Below are 13,250 nucleotides of genomic sequence, written 5' to 3' on the forward strand. Positions count from 1 at the left end.
AATTCCGGATTCGTATATTATAACGTTATAATGCGCTTTCATTTTCCGTCAGGTAGGTCTCCAGGTCGAGTTGTTATGAACAACAGGAAACAGTATCGTACATTCTTTGCTAAGCGATCGCTCAGGTGGTGCAGTGTCTGTACAGAGCGTCCGCCTTGGATGCGAGAGGTCGCGGATTCAAACCCCTGCCGAATCATACTAAAGACATAAAAATGGTACTAGCAGCTGCCTCTTTTGGCGCCCATCATTAAGATATTGGTGTGAGGATAATGTGATTGGGTGGGACAAAATGCTGTATGTTTGTGGCATGATGCCACATTGCTAGACATCATTATAAACTGTCACAATGCAGACATGGTAGCGATATGATTGCATTTTTTTTTAAAGCTACGTTAAAAATTACACACACACACACACACACTTTGCTTGGTTATTTGCTATTTGAAGAGATGGAATATTGTTCATATTTCAACCGCTTTTTATTAATGATCATCGATGTGACCAACATATACGATAATAATACTCCCGATGATGATGATGATGGTTGTTGTTCTGATTTCTGTATTACTACTGCTCCATGGGTATATTATATATCGAACTTGAAAACAGAAGCACTACCAGCAATAAAGCAGCTTTGAAAACAAATCGCACTTAATCGATATCAATATATATTGACATCAAAATGAACGTCAAATGCTCTGTGCAACTGTATCGAAATGAACTATTACATGCTGGTTTTTTTTCTTTTTTTTTTTTGGACAGTTTTAGACCGAAAAAAGTAGTACTTCAAGGCTCTGTCTATGGTATAAATATGTTCATGTACACTTTTCCATTGTAACTCTAAGTGTATAGACTGCAAATACGATGAAGCACAAATCGAGGACGTCGAGTGTTAGCATTGGAACAATGTTACTACTTCGGTCGAGAAGGATAACGACCTATATATGTATTCCTGCCCACTACCATGTAGGATGTATCAAACTGTATATTACTCAAGCGCTCTTTGTCGAGCGTGCTGGTGTGTGTGTACAAAAAAAAAATGGAATATAATAACTTTAACTGAAATATATACAAGTAAATTCTATATAAAAGTGATGCGGCACCTGGGAGTAAAGCAAAAATGGAAGAAACAAATTTCGGATCGCTACTATCAACAGCAATGGGATAGACAAAGCGAAAGCAGACAAAGTAGCCAAAGAAACAAACTTTGATGTAATAATGATACAAGAAACACACTATGGAATTAAGCCAGAGTTCAAAATTTTAGTAGAAGACAAACTTAACGCAATAAAGATATGCAACAATTTTGCAAATAATGATATTAGAGTTGGTTGCAACAATAATATTTTTAAAAAGCTGGGAAAGGTTTGAGGAGGGGGGAATTTTGTAAGGGACGGTTGCTACGTGTTAAAATGTTTAATTGGCATATTATAAATGTATACATGCCAGCTAATAGAAATAAGAAACTAATTTTAAAGAAAACTTATATACCTACCTACAACAATATTCAATGGAAAATCTAATCATAGGGGGAGATTTCAACTGGGTAACTATAAATTAAACCAGTCTAGCAGGATTGATAAATTTTACGGAAATTTTTATGATCCATTAATATATATTAATACTGCAATAACCAACCAAAAGCGATCAGACCATTTCATGCTCACTATTGACCTAAAAATGAAAAAAATAGAAAAATGTGGGCCAGGACTATGGAAACTAAATAATAAGATTTTAAATGACAAAGAATATGTCGAAATAATAATTAAAAAAAGAAATTGAAACCGTCAAAAATGAAGAAAATATTAATATAATAATTGATTGGGATGTTTTAAAAAACAAAATAAAAGGAATAAATATTCAGTACTCAAATAGAGGGCGGAAAAACCCCAGAAAAAAAAGACAAACACGAACTCAAATTAGAACTAAGCAAAACAACAAACGACGATGGAGAAAAAAAAAAACGATTGACAGACAAAATTAAAATCGTTGAAGAAGACGAAAATCAGGGGAGAATAATAAGGGCGGGAAAATTTACAGAGATCTACAACGTATATAAGCGAGAAGCATTTAGAAAAGGGGGTGATACAATTTTAAACAATATCAAAATAAACAATGTAACCCATACTGTAAAAGAAGATATCCTAAATAATATTTCCAAATATTATAAAGAACTATACACCACACACCAAACAGAACATATACTTCAGCACAATCGACAGCTACTTAAAAAATGTCGACTGTGAGATGACATCAGCAGTACATAGAGACCAATGTGATGATGTCATCTCAGATGAAGAAACCACAAAAAGTATATCAACACTCACAAAAGTCACCAGGGAAAGATGGACTCATCGTGGAATTCTACCAAAAGTTCCACGGTGAACTGACGCCGATCTTAAACGCTTTGTATAATAATATAGTTTTAAGTAAAAATAAAATGACTAAATCTATGAGGGAGGGAGTTATCACAATTATATACAAAGGGAAAGGGAATAGAGACGAGATTAAAAACTGGAGGCCTATATCACTTTTAACACGGACTATAAGATTTTAAGTAGGATTTTAACAAATACAGTAACGGGTAGGATAAACAAGATAATTAATGTAAATCAAACTTGTGGGGGAGGGATATACAAAACAATATTTTAAACATTAAAACTATAATTAACTACATAAATGAAACTGGTATGATGAGTGCTATGGTACTCTTCGACCAGGAGAAAGCTTTCGACTGATTTGAACAAAACTGTATAAAGAATGTTTTTAAAAAATTTGGTTTCGGACCCAATTTCCAAAATGGACCAAAATCCTACACACTGGGATAATTAAACGGGAAATGCACGAAAGAATTTGAAATACAACGATCAGTGATACAAGGATGTCCACTATCAATGCTAGAATACGTAATGGCAATATAAATCCTACGTCACACGATAAGAAACAACCCAGATATACAAGCAGGGGCGTATTAACCATTAAGCAGACTAAGCACGTGCATAGGACACCAGGGCCAAAGGGGGCACCACAAAGTTGAGAAAAGGGTGAAAAGAAAGAAAGAAAAAAGAATGAAGATTTGTAAAAAAATCTGATACAACTAGTGCAAATTGATCATGATGTTCTGTTTCTTGATCATGGTACACCCTAGGGTTATCTTCTCAGGTGTACGTGGAAAAGAGGGGGGCACCAAGATTTGTCAGTGCTTAGGGCACCAGTGAGCCTTAATCCGCCCCTGATTATACAAGGCATACAAATACCAAACCTAAAAAAGAATTAAAAAATGCTCTAACATGCATATGATTGCAACATCTTTATAAGAGAGGGGAAATGCTATAAGCGTCGGGTTCCAAAATAAACCACAACAAGCACGAAATCTTAAAAATAGTTAACTGGAGGGGCAACCACCCTGGATTATCGCCCCCCCCCCACACACACACACACTTACTGAGAGACACTGTAAAGGCTCTAGGGGTTTACTTTGGTAATAAAAAAAAGAAGCTGTAGAAAATTATGAACATATTATCAATAAAATAAGAGAAAATGTGAAAATCTGGCCATGGCGCCATTACCTATTATGGAGCGGGCCCAAAAGGCCAAGACTTATTTATACTCAAATATTAACTACATAATTAAATCCATAGATATGGATAATACAATTTTAAACAAAACAGACAACGAAATAATAGATTATATATGGAATCATAAAATGCATCATGTAAAAAAAGAGACATTATATAGGGCCAAAAGTAGAGGGGGCTTGGGGTTGCCGAGCCCTCTACTACTATAATTAACTAACATAATCAATAGATTAAAAAAAAAATGCACTCAGACCCGGCTACAGCGTGAGAAGCACCGTACATCTACTGGTTCGGCTTCACCTTGAGAAACCGACCAGAGATATACAAAAATAACACATTAATATAAAAAAATCGAAGTGCCACGCAAACATATGAGAACTAATTTTAAAATATAGAGACAAAACAGATTTATGCAAAATTTAATAAGTAAAAGTCACGCTTGGATTAGGGAGGAGGTAACCAAAAATATAAAATGTAGAGTAGAACAGGACAACTGAGGGGGTAAATTGGACAAAAAATTGGAAAAATTGGGGAAAATAAGATCTGTCAAAACACAAAGTATAATTTTTAAATACCTGCACAACACCCGGCTAGCAGGCGAAGAAACAATCAAACATCGTATGCTGAGGATAATGCCGAAATGCCCTTTATGTAAAACAGCGAACTTCACCAAACTACATACGATTGTCCAATGTGATAAAACTAAACATAATAGGATAAAGTTAATAATGAAAATTTGCAAAAAATATAAGTATAGCAAAAATAACATTTTATTCATAGATTTAGACTACGAAAACAAAATCGTTCTAAAATGTATAGACTATATAGTAACTACGATGATATCCTGTGGACAGGTGATAAAGATTTTTAAATAAGATACGTGGTAAAAATAAGAATATTAACCACAACAAGAACTCAATACGTCTTACGACGAATAGATACTTACCGTCAGGTTGATATAACGCAATTGATGTTGGAATTGGGGGAGAGAGGGGGAGGGAGGAATAGGTATTACAGACCGAAGGGTCGCGTAGCGCAATTGCGAGCTGATGCCATACCCATACCCCCTCCTCGCACCCCACAACAGCCATATTTCAAAGAAAATTTCAAATTCTATTTCAAATATTTCAAAGAAACCCATATAACTTTTTTTTTAAAAGAGAAAAGGGAAGAAAGGAAGAAAAAAAAAATAAAAGAATTTTGTAATTTAATTTTTTTTCTTCTTTCTCTGAAAGAAAATTCTAAAGACATATATAGGAAGGGATACAGGGAAAATATAAGGGGGAAGTAAATGGCGATGACATCATGGGGCTAAGTCACAGGGCTCAGTGAAGTGCACAGGCCCATCATGAGTCTTTGAAAACACCCAATGTAGAACATAAACAGACAAAATAAAGACACAAATACATACTGTATAACACTTAGTTTAAAACCCTACTAACTTCTCCCGCACTGCATGGTTGACCACTATAGAATAATGTGGTCTCATAAATACGTTTGGATCTTTCAATAAAGCATAATCAGATAAACTAAATAAAGGAGGCCTAACGCGACCCAGGAAAAACACATAGAGAATAAAGAAGCGTGAACCTTGGATCGAGCGTAACCTACCTATCAACATCTTTAAAGACTATTATGAGGAACGACACATATTATCACTCGAATAATAAAATAGGAAATTATTTTTTTTAAACAAAATCTAAATAGTACACCATTCCATCGTTAAAATTAGAAAACCATAAAACAAATTAAAAGATACAATATAACATCATAAAGGAAGAAATACAACTGGGAAAGATATTTGATCTATACTTGCTGTCTCAAACATAAAGAAAATATAGCATACACACAATATAACACCATTACATATAGCAAACACTGAGACCTAGGCGACATATAGCAAAGGTTACAAAACATTTCAAGGGAAGGAACTTCGAGCAAGGTGAGGGAAACCAGACTCGGACGAACAACCCTTTAGATAACACTATGGAAACATAAATACCCCATCAAAAATTCTAAAAACTAAATTTTTTATATAAAATTTTGTTTTAATAAAACGTAGAACACATCTGAGTGGGAAATACACAAATATAAAATACTTTTTATTTTTTTTTTGGAAATGGGGGCATCTGTCCGGTGCCCCCACCCCACTCCCAAAAAAGTGTGTGTGTGTGTGTGTGTGTGTGTGTTATTATACCCATTACATTACTTGCAAAATATATATGGTGCTGACATTTTCGGCAAGAGGGAGACCTACCAATATTCTGCATATAATTATTTTAATGTTTTTCAGAGCGAGAGTATTGGGGCCTGATCTGTTCAATATATTTCTCAACTGATACAGCAGGTATAATCAGAGGCGTAGCTGGGGGGGGGGGGGGAAGGGGAGTACATATGTTCCCCGGCGCCAAGGTACAGGGGCGTCAAAATGAGGCTTACAACGTTACATTATAATAAGTAAACAAGGGTAATATTCAAAAATGTGATTAAACGGGGAGGGGGCTTGGGCGCCAATTTTATAGTTCGTTCCCGGGCGCAAAATATCATAGCTACGCCTCTGGGTATAATAGAGACCCCCCCCCCTCGAGTTTGCCACAGAGCACTCGTGTAATATACGGTTTAATACAAAATACATGATTGTGGGCAGGAATATACAAATTTTGGTCTATATACATGATCGTTGGTATCTATTCAAACGAGGGCCATGAAATACATTAGCAAATTCCTACAGTATTTTAAGGCAGGCGATTACGAATTATTTAAACCACGTTTTTCATCTGTCACAGATTTTATAATCATTTTGAAGTGGCTGCTTTATCTCGAGGAAAACGAGCGGTAAGTGTTATACAAAACAAAATCTTAATAGCAATTTGATCACTTTTGCGTCATTTGACAGTAAGAATAGTAATAAATAGAGGATAATTTCTTTTCCTACGTTAGGCCTAATACCTGGTATGTTTTTTAGTGTGGTACACACACAAAAAACAACCCCAAAACAACACTAACAACATTTTAAAAAACCCACAAAAACGAGTGCCGTGCCGAAGCCACGGGCTAAAATGCTTTATTATTATTTTTTTTTTTATTTATAGCATCAATCACAAATTGAAATATATATAGTATTAGCGTTGGAAAAGAAAGTTTTCTTTTTGTTATATTTTTTTTTCTCACCCTAGCGAAACACTTTCTGCAAATGACCTTAATAAAGAAAAATAATAAATTAACCTAAACCACTTTGAATGTCGACCGTATCTTTTATTTACACGGCATCATGCGCGGAAGAAAATACCAACTGAACCGGGATTTCAGACAGCAGATGAATTGAAGTTGATTCATTGAACATCATTAGCAATTGTACAATCAAACAGATGCAACAATGAAAAGTGGAACTATGAAAAATCGAGAATGTTAGATTTGCGAAGGATTTATTCCGAATCATTGTCTGCTAATAGAGAATTCATGTCAGTTGCTGTGTCGGCGATGCCCACACAGCGCGCCGTCCAAATGTGAAGTTGCGTTTTGCTGACAGACATAACACTGTGTCATAATTTATCTGATGGCATGTAAAGAAGCTGCTTAAATTATAGTATTTAAAAGTTTCTTCATTTTGTAAGAGCTCAAGAAATTAATTCTGGTTTGAAAGACAAGATGACGGTAAAACTCAGAAGACGTAGCTGTACAGTACCGTTGGTGTTGGAGACATCATAATAAAGGTAACTGCGTTAACTTCGCTTTTTGTTTGGTAATTTGTTGGATATTATCTTTTGCTGATCTTCTTTGAGCTTGGAGTAAATTTTACATTCTGAACATTTTTATTTGCACTTATCTGCTTAATATGTATTGCTGGGATATCATATAGAATATGAAGTCAGTATAATGGTACTATATTTTACATATTTGAATGATAAAAAACTGGTAAATGATATAATGATAAACTACAAAATAAATAATTTGCCCATTATCCCAAATATGTTAATTAAAACAAACATTGAATGTAAATTCAGATATAATGAGCGGTTGTAAGAAGTAAGAAATAACATTTTATCCATTGAACCTGTTATGTGTTACCATCATCAGTTTTAAAATAAACACATGGAGACAAGTTTGCTTAAATTCTAAAATTAACACACACACACACACACACACACACACACACACATATGGTATTTTAATCTAATACAGAAATGGTGACATTGATATATGCAAACCAATAGTTTTTTTTCTTCTACAGATATAAATTAAAAAGCCTAATTCTGAGAGTTTCACCTACAACATTCATGATGGGAAAGGGCCACTAATTAAGAGCTGACATATGTGGAAGAAAAATACCATCCATGTTGAAAAGGGCTAGAGGTAATGTGAGAAAACATAATTTATCAATCTTATTTAACATTATTGTTGATATTTTATCTCAACTGGTCAAAAGGCTAAGTGGGTTTATGTAATGGTCCAGAGTGTGTTATTTATTTCACATCCCCTTCTGTCTTTCAACAGTAAGAAATTAGCTACTTTGGAGTCCATAGTTCTGATCAATTTGTTTATATAAAACTTGGTTTTGGGCTTAAATCAACATCTTGGATAAATCTAATAATGAGCAAAATCCAAGTATATACATGTGATCATGTATAAGATTAGTTGAGTTTTTTAACCAGCCTAAAAGCCATACTTCCACAATATAGGCTAAAATCATTAAGTTGTCCTTGAAGTTTGATGAGTGTTAACCATTAATAATAATAAGGTGATCTTTCATCTGAGTATGTTACCACCGCATGCAATATTTATACATGTAGTGCAGTTTTTACTAAACTTAGAATACATGCTTATATAAATGAGATCTAGATTGAAGAAGTGAAGATGCATACAAATACATGAGGTTATAACCACTACTGCTGATTCAAGTTTGATCATGCTTGGCCATTGGGCTTATATAGTCAAGTTTCACAATGATGCTTATTATGAGTGTGATAAAGGTATGGTAGTGAAGTGACCTTGCATCTGATTGGCAGAGTTTCTTATGATTTGCACAACAGTGTTTATGATCCAATTTAGATCTGACTTGTTTAATTATTTGCTTGTATGTCTGAGGCTATAAGCAAAATCTATGCATATAATGTGGTGGTTCTACATCTCACTAGCCATTCTTGCTACTGCTCTTAAAACTATTTCTCATTAATTTTATCAGACTTGGTGAATAGATTTATCTCATCAAGATATAGCAAAAGAGCAATTTTGTAAAAAAAAATATTCATTCATATTAAACTCAAATTCTGCACCTGATTGGTTGACCTTGCAAATGCTATAAGGGCTCTATTTCTGACAAAAAGATTATTTTGATCTAATGTAGCAGAAATGCTTATATGATCAAAACATTGAACATATTTTGACGACAAATAAGAAATAGTTTTTCATGCAAATTTGATAAACATTGATAAATCGGTTCATATCATTAAAAGCTTGGAAGAGTTTGATTACATGCGAGACCATCACATATTAATCATTCTTTATTTAGAGAATTATTTTTGTCAGGATTTAGTAAAATATGTAAAATCAATATGGACTGGTTTTGTTATGTACAGCAACACTAGTTGTTTACTGATTACTGAGGGAATTGGAGTAAGGCAAGGGTACATTGCAGTAGGTAACCTAGTTGACTTGATAACAGGATTTTAACACAAACATTTTTATCAGGAGTCTAGCATACTAACCATTGATTCACTGCAGATCCTGCCCCCATTAGTTACCTTTTAATACATAAAGCATTTGGGTTTTTTATGTCACAAATCCCATAGGGATTAAAATTAACATCATAGGTCTCACTGGATAGTTTCGTATTTTGACATCCCTCTAATTTTTAAGGTAGAAGACATGAACCTAATTATCACAAGCCTAGCATTTATAAATTTACACATAAGCTAAATCTATAATGTGGTTCAGATTTACTTTGAGTTAGGCATGGAAATAGGTTGGCTTGTTGGTGACTGCCTGTCACAGTTAGATGAGCATTGGAGATCATATGCGTAACTTAGTCTGCAAATGAGCTGCCGACTTTTATTTGTGTCTGCTACAGAGGTAAATATAAAAAAATCTTGATGGTAGAGGGGTGATGAAAAGTATGCTAATTTGTTATAGTACTAGTGAACTTTATTCATGCATAAGGCACATACTGATTCTTTTAGTTGCCTTGTCACAGAAAAATATTGAAAATAGCTATTTCTAGTAAAAAATGAATGTAAAATGTATCTGCATCCTTTGACCCTACCAGAACCAAACTAAAAGCTCAAATTTGTGCAGCTGCTTTTGCTCATCACAAACATAATTGGGAGTATAACTGCTAACCCTACCCTCTAGCACACATTTAAGATCTTTAGAGTTTTTAAATACAGCCTTCTAATTATACAAGTTTCATTACATTGGTCAATAATTAGTCACATGTGATGACACTTGTAACTAATCAAACCACAGCAACTGAGAGCAGACTAAGCACTGATATTTATATGGTACAGTGGCAATATACAGTCTGTCTGCTGCAACACATGAAACAAACTAGACAAATCTGAAAGCCTTGAATTTGACTTTATCTATCTGTATGGTAGAACAGAACCTGAGTTGAAAAGCTTTTAAAGAAAGACCTTGATATCAAACCTAATAATAACTGCAGGAGATATATTATGGATAATTAACCATTCTCTCAGTTTCAAACTGGGCATTCCATCCCATGGGGTTCTAAATGTAAACCAAGTGTAACTGATATCCTAATGAACTGTAAAGACCATAGCAGCACAACAGCAGGGGACCAGATATGTCCAGATCCAGAAATCATAGACCAGTTTCAAACTGATGATGAACCACATAAAAATTACACATCTGCTAGAACTTATGTTATGAAGATAACTTAAATTGCATTATTATTAATCCTCCTCCTCACATTCATCATAATTGAGATGCATCATATATGTTTTATTGTAAAATAGTTTATGCAACATAATTCAGTGAAGACCTTTGCTGCCAATTTACCAGTGAACCATTTGTTTCAATGAACATATTTTATGTTGTAACAAGGAGCATCATTTAAACATTATGATACACTTATCATACCTGTATATGAAATCTTAATACTAACACTTATACTTGCAATACTACTACTAATAAAAACACCTGCATTGATAATTTGATTATGTTCAATTGGACTTGTATCTAAATGATCACCAGCTGTATGAAAAGACATATTTTAATATATAGATATTGGATGGAATACTAGTTACCACAATTGAATAGTCATATGATAAATGATATATTATTTTAAACAATTTATATTTGCAGTGAAACATACTTTTACATTATTTTCCCTTAAATTTCATTTATAGAGCAGTATACTCTGCATTCATTAAATTACTGAAATGGTTAATAATACAACAACAAATACTGCAACTTCCAGAATCACAAAAATCAAAAGATATAAACAAAAACTTCCCTACATGTATCAACAGTTGTCACTTAATAGACAGAACTATGAAGATTTAGAATAGGATGTTAACAAATTAGGTATTCAAGTTAAAAAGAAAAAAATACCAAGTAAGCTTGCTACCAAAAAATCAAACAATAACAGTGAATTTTAGTACATTCCCAGGAAACAGAATATGATTTTTCTTAACTTGATCTGATACATCTTAAATCTATAGAAAATGATTCATATTGTATGACTAAAATATTATGTAAACAAAAATTCCATCACTTTTTTCAGATGCAACATGCATACCCCAACCCATCTTTCTTGATCATAAAGTATACCAGCATTCCACTATAAGATGGGGAGCTGTAGTGGCTCAGTGGTTAGCTTTCTGGACCTGTGAAATAAGGTAGGTTCAAATTCTACCATCAGACCAACCTGGGTTAGCTACCATGGTGTGTCCTTGGGCAAGGCACTATACTTAAAGTGCCTTGGCACTAAATAACTTACTTGTGTTGGTTTACCATAAAAGGCCAAACCAAACACAAAAAAACAACAACTTTAAAATATGAGTTTTGTCAATACTAAGTAAATGAAAATCATACTGAAGAAATGTTTTTGTTAATACAGTTTAATGGATCTAAAAAATCTCTTTCTTCTGCAGGAGTTTAAAATGTTAAATTAAAAAGGTCATGGTACACATTGCTTTGTTCGTACACATCAGGCTCCGTAACCCATATCCAACTAAAAATTTTAGTAGAGTCTGAATAAAACATATTTTAATCTGGATGATAATATTCTTTCTCCATTCATATTTTACACCACCAAGATTGATCCAAATAAGATTACATTTTACTATAACACTGAGGATGAGTATGCCTCTTAACAACTGACAAATGTGGAGAGAATGGAGTTAAACTGAAGTTTGATTTCTTTTCAACCATAGCACAAGATGATCATTTATTATGAAAAAACCTGAATAAAGTTGGAGTTCATAACCATGACAGTCTTGATACAATATAAATTCAATATATTATTGTTGTCTTGAGGTATAGTTCTGTATATTACAATCTCACACAAGATCAGGGTATATTTTAGTACCATACAGTTAATTCGGGATTGTATTAATACCTATTCTGGTGAATGAACATTAAATAAGATTTACTATTTTGGAACCAGTTGCAATAAAGTTTACTAAACAAGAGAAAATATGACTTTACTATAATATCTAAAATGTAAAATCTGCAAACAGAATACTTGCTTGACTTTACACTTCAACTATATCGTAATATTTATTTGAAATGAATTTATACAAATGGCATTAAATTGGGTTTCAGGCTGGTAATGACAATGGTAGTAGTGAATAGGGACGGTCTAGGGACTAGGGAACTTCCATGTTAAAAAGGGTATATCCACTCTGGGGACTATGTAATTTAACATGGGAGAAAAAAAAATATCCATTCTAGGGACAAGGGGAATTTAACATGGGGAATAAATCGTGGGACTGTCTTGGGACAAGGGGAAATGGAACAGGGTCGGGACCCTATTTTAATAAGGTCCCGACCTGATGGGTCTATGAAAATGGAACAGGCAAAAATTGAAACAGGGAGGGGTCTCTATTTTTTTATTATTTTTTTAAACAAAAAAATAAAAAAAGGGGTAGGCAATTGAAAGTCAAGATCTTTTCGAGAGATAGGAATGGCCCTGAAAAGGGCCTTTGGTTTTATGTTAATATACCCTTAACATAAAGGGCATCTGTGACATCTTCTTCTTGACCGTAGGCTGCGCCTGACTGCAGGACCATAGATTAAGACTCTTTTGAGGCATCCTTGATGCTCCACATAAGATTCTTCGCATCCACAGGCTGGTGTCTGTCCTGTGGATAACTGTCCAGTTGGATCGGACATACATTGATATGTCCGTCCGGAACATCATCGAAGACACAAGCATTGAAGATTGTACGTCGGTCCACATGTTAGGGTGCTGAGTAACAGGTGAAGGAATGCAGTGAACTGTACTTATTTATAGGGGGAGGAAGGATTGAAACGGATTGAGTTTGTTGACCAATCCAAACACGCGTTAGAAAATTCAGTCAGCCCACGTCCAATCCGAAGAGAGCAGTCTGTGACGTCACATAGTCTATATAGATTCGCTAGCGCCTGTGCGCAGTCAATCTAAGCGACCGTTTTTCAACATGACAGAAACTCAGAAAACGATCAGTTGGG

The 13,250-nt window shown here is 34.2% G+C and overlaps 1 long non-coding RNA gene across 9 annotated transcripts in view; it reads left to right on the forward strand.

Moving 5' to 3' along the window:
• LOC149795836 (uncharacterized) overlaps positions 1-13,250 on the forward strand; it is a 735,181-nt gene that overhangs the window by 705,560 nt on the left and 16,371 nt on the right. For 2 of the 9 annotated variants that reach the window (XR_016422426.1, XR_016422425.1), the window contains exons 1-3: positions 6,840-7,291; positions 7,810-7,931; positions 11,320-11,434. The exons of 3 other annotated variants lie outside the window; for them this stretch is intronic. This is a non-coding gene — a long non-coding RNA (uncharacterized LOC149795836). Of the gene's footprint in view, positions 1-6,776; positions 7,292-7,809; positions 7,932-11,319; positions 11,435-13,250 lie in introns of those variants that run through there. 4 more of the 9 variants (XR_016422433.1, XR_016422427.1, XR_016422432.1 and 1 more) reach the window with 3 other exon arrangements.

The sequence above is a fragment of the Sinohyriopsis cumingii genome, chromosome 7 (assembly GCF_028554795.1).
Source record: "Sinohyriopsis cumingii isolate HCF-2022 chromosome 7, ASM2855479v2, whole genome shotgun sequence".
In the NCBI taxonomy this organism is placed as follows: Eukaryota; Metazoa; Mollusca; class Bivalvia; order Unionida; family Unionidae; genus Sinohyriopsis; species Sinohyriopsis cumingii.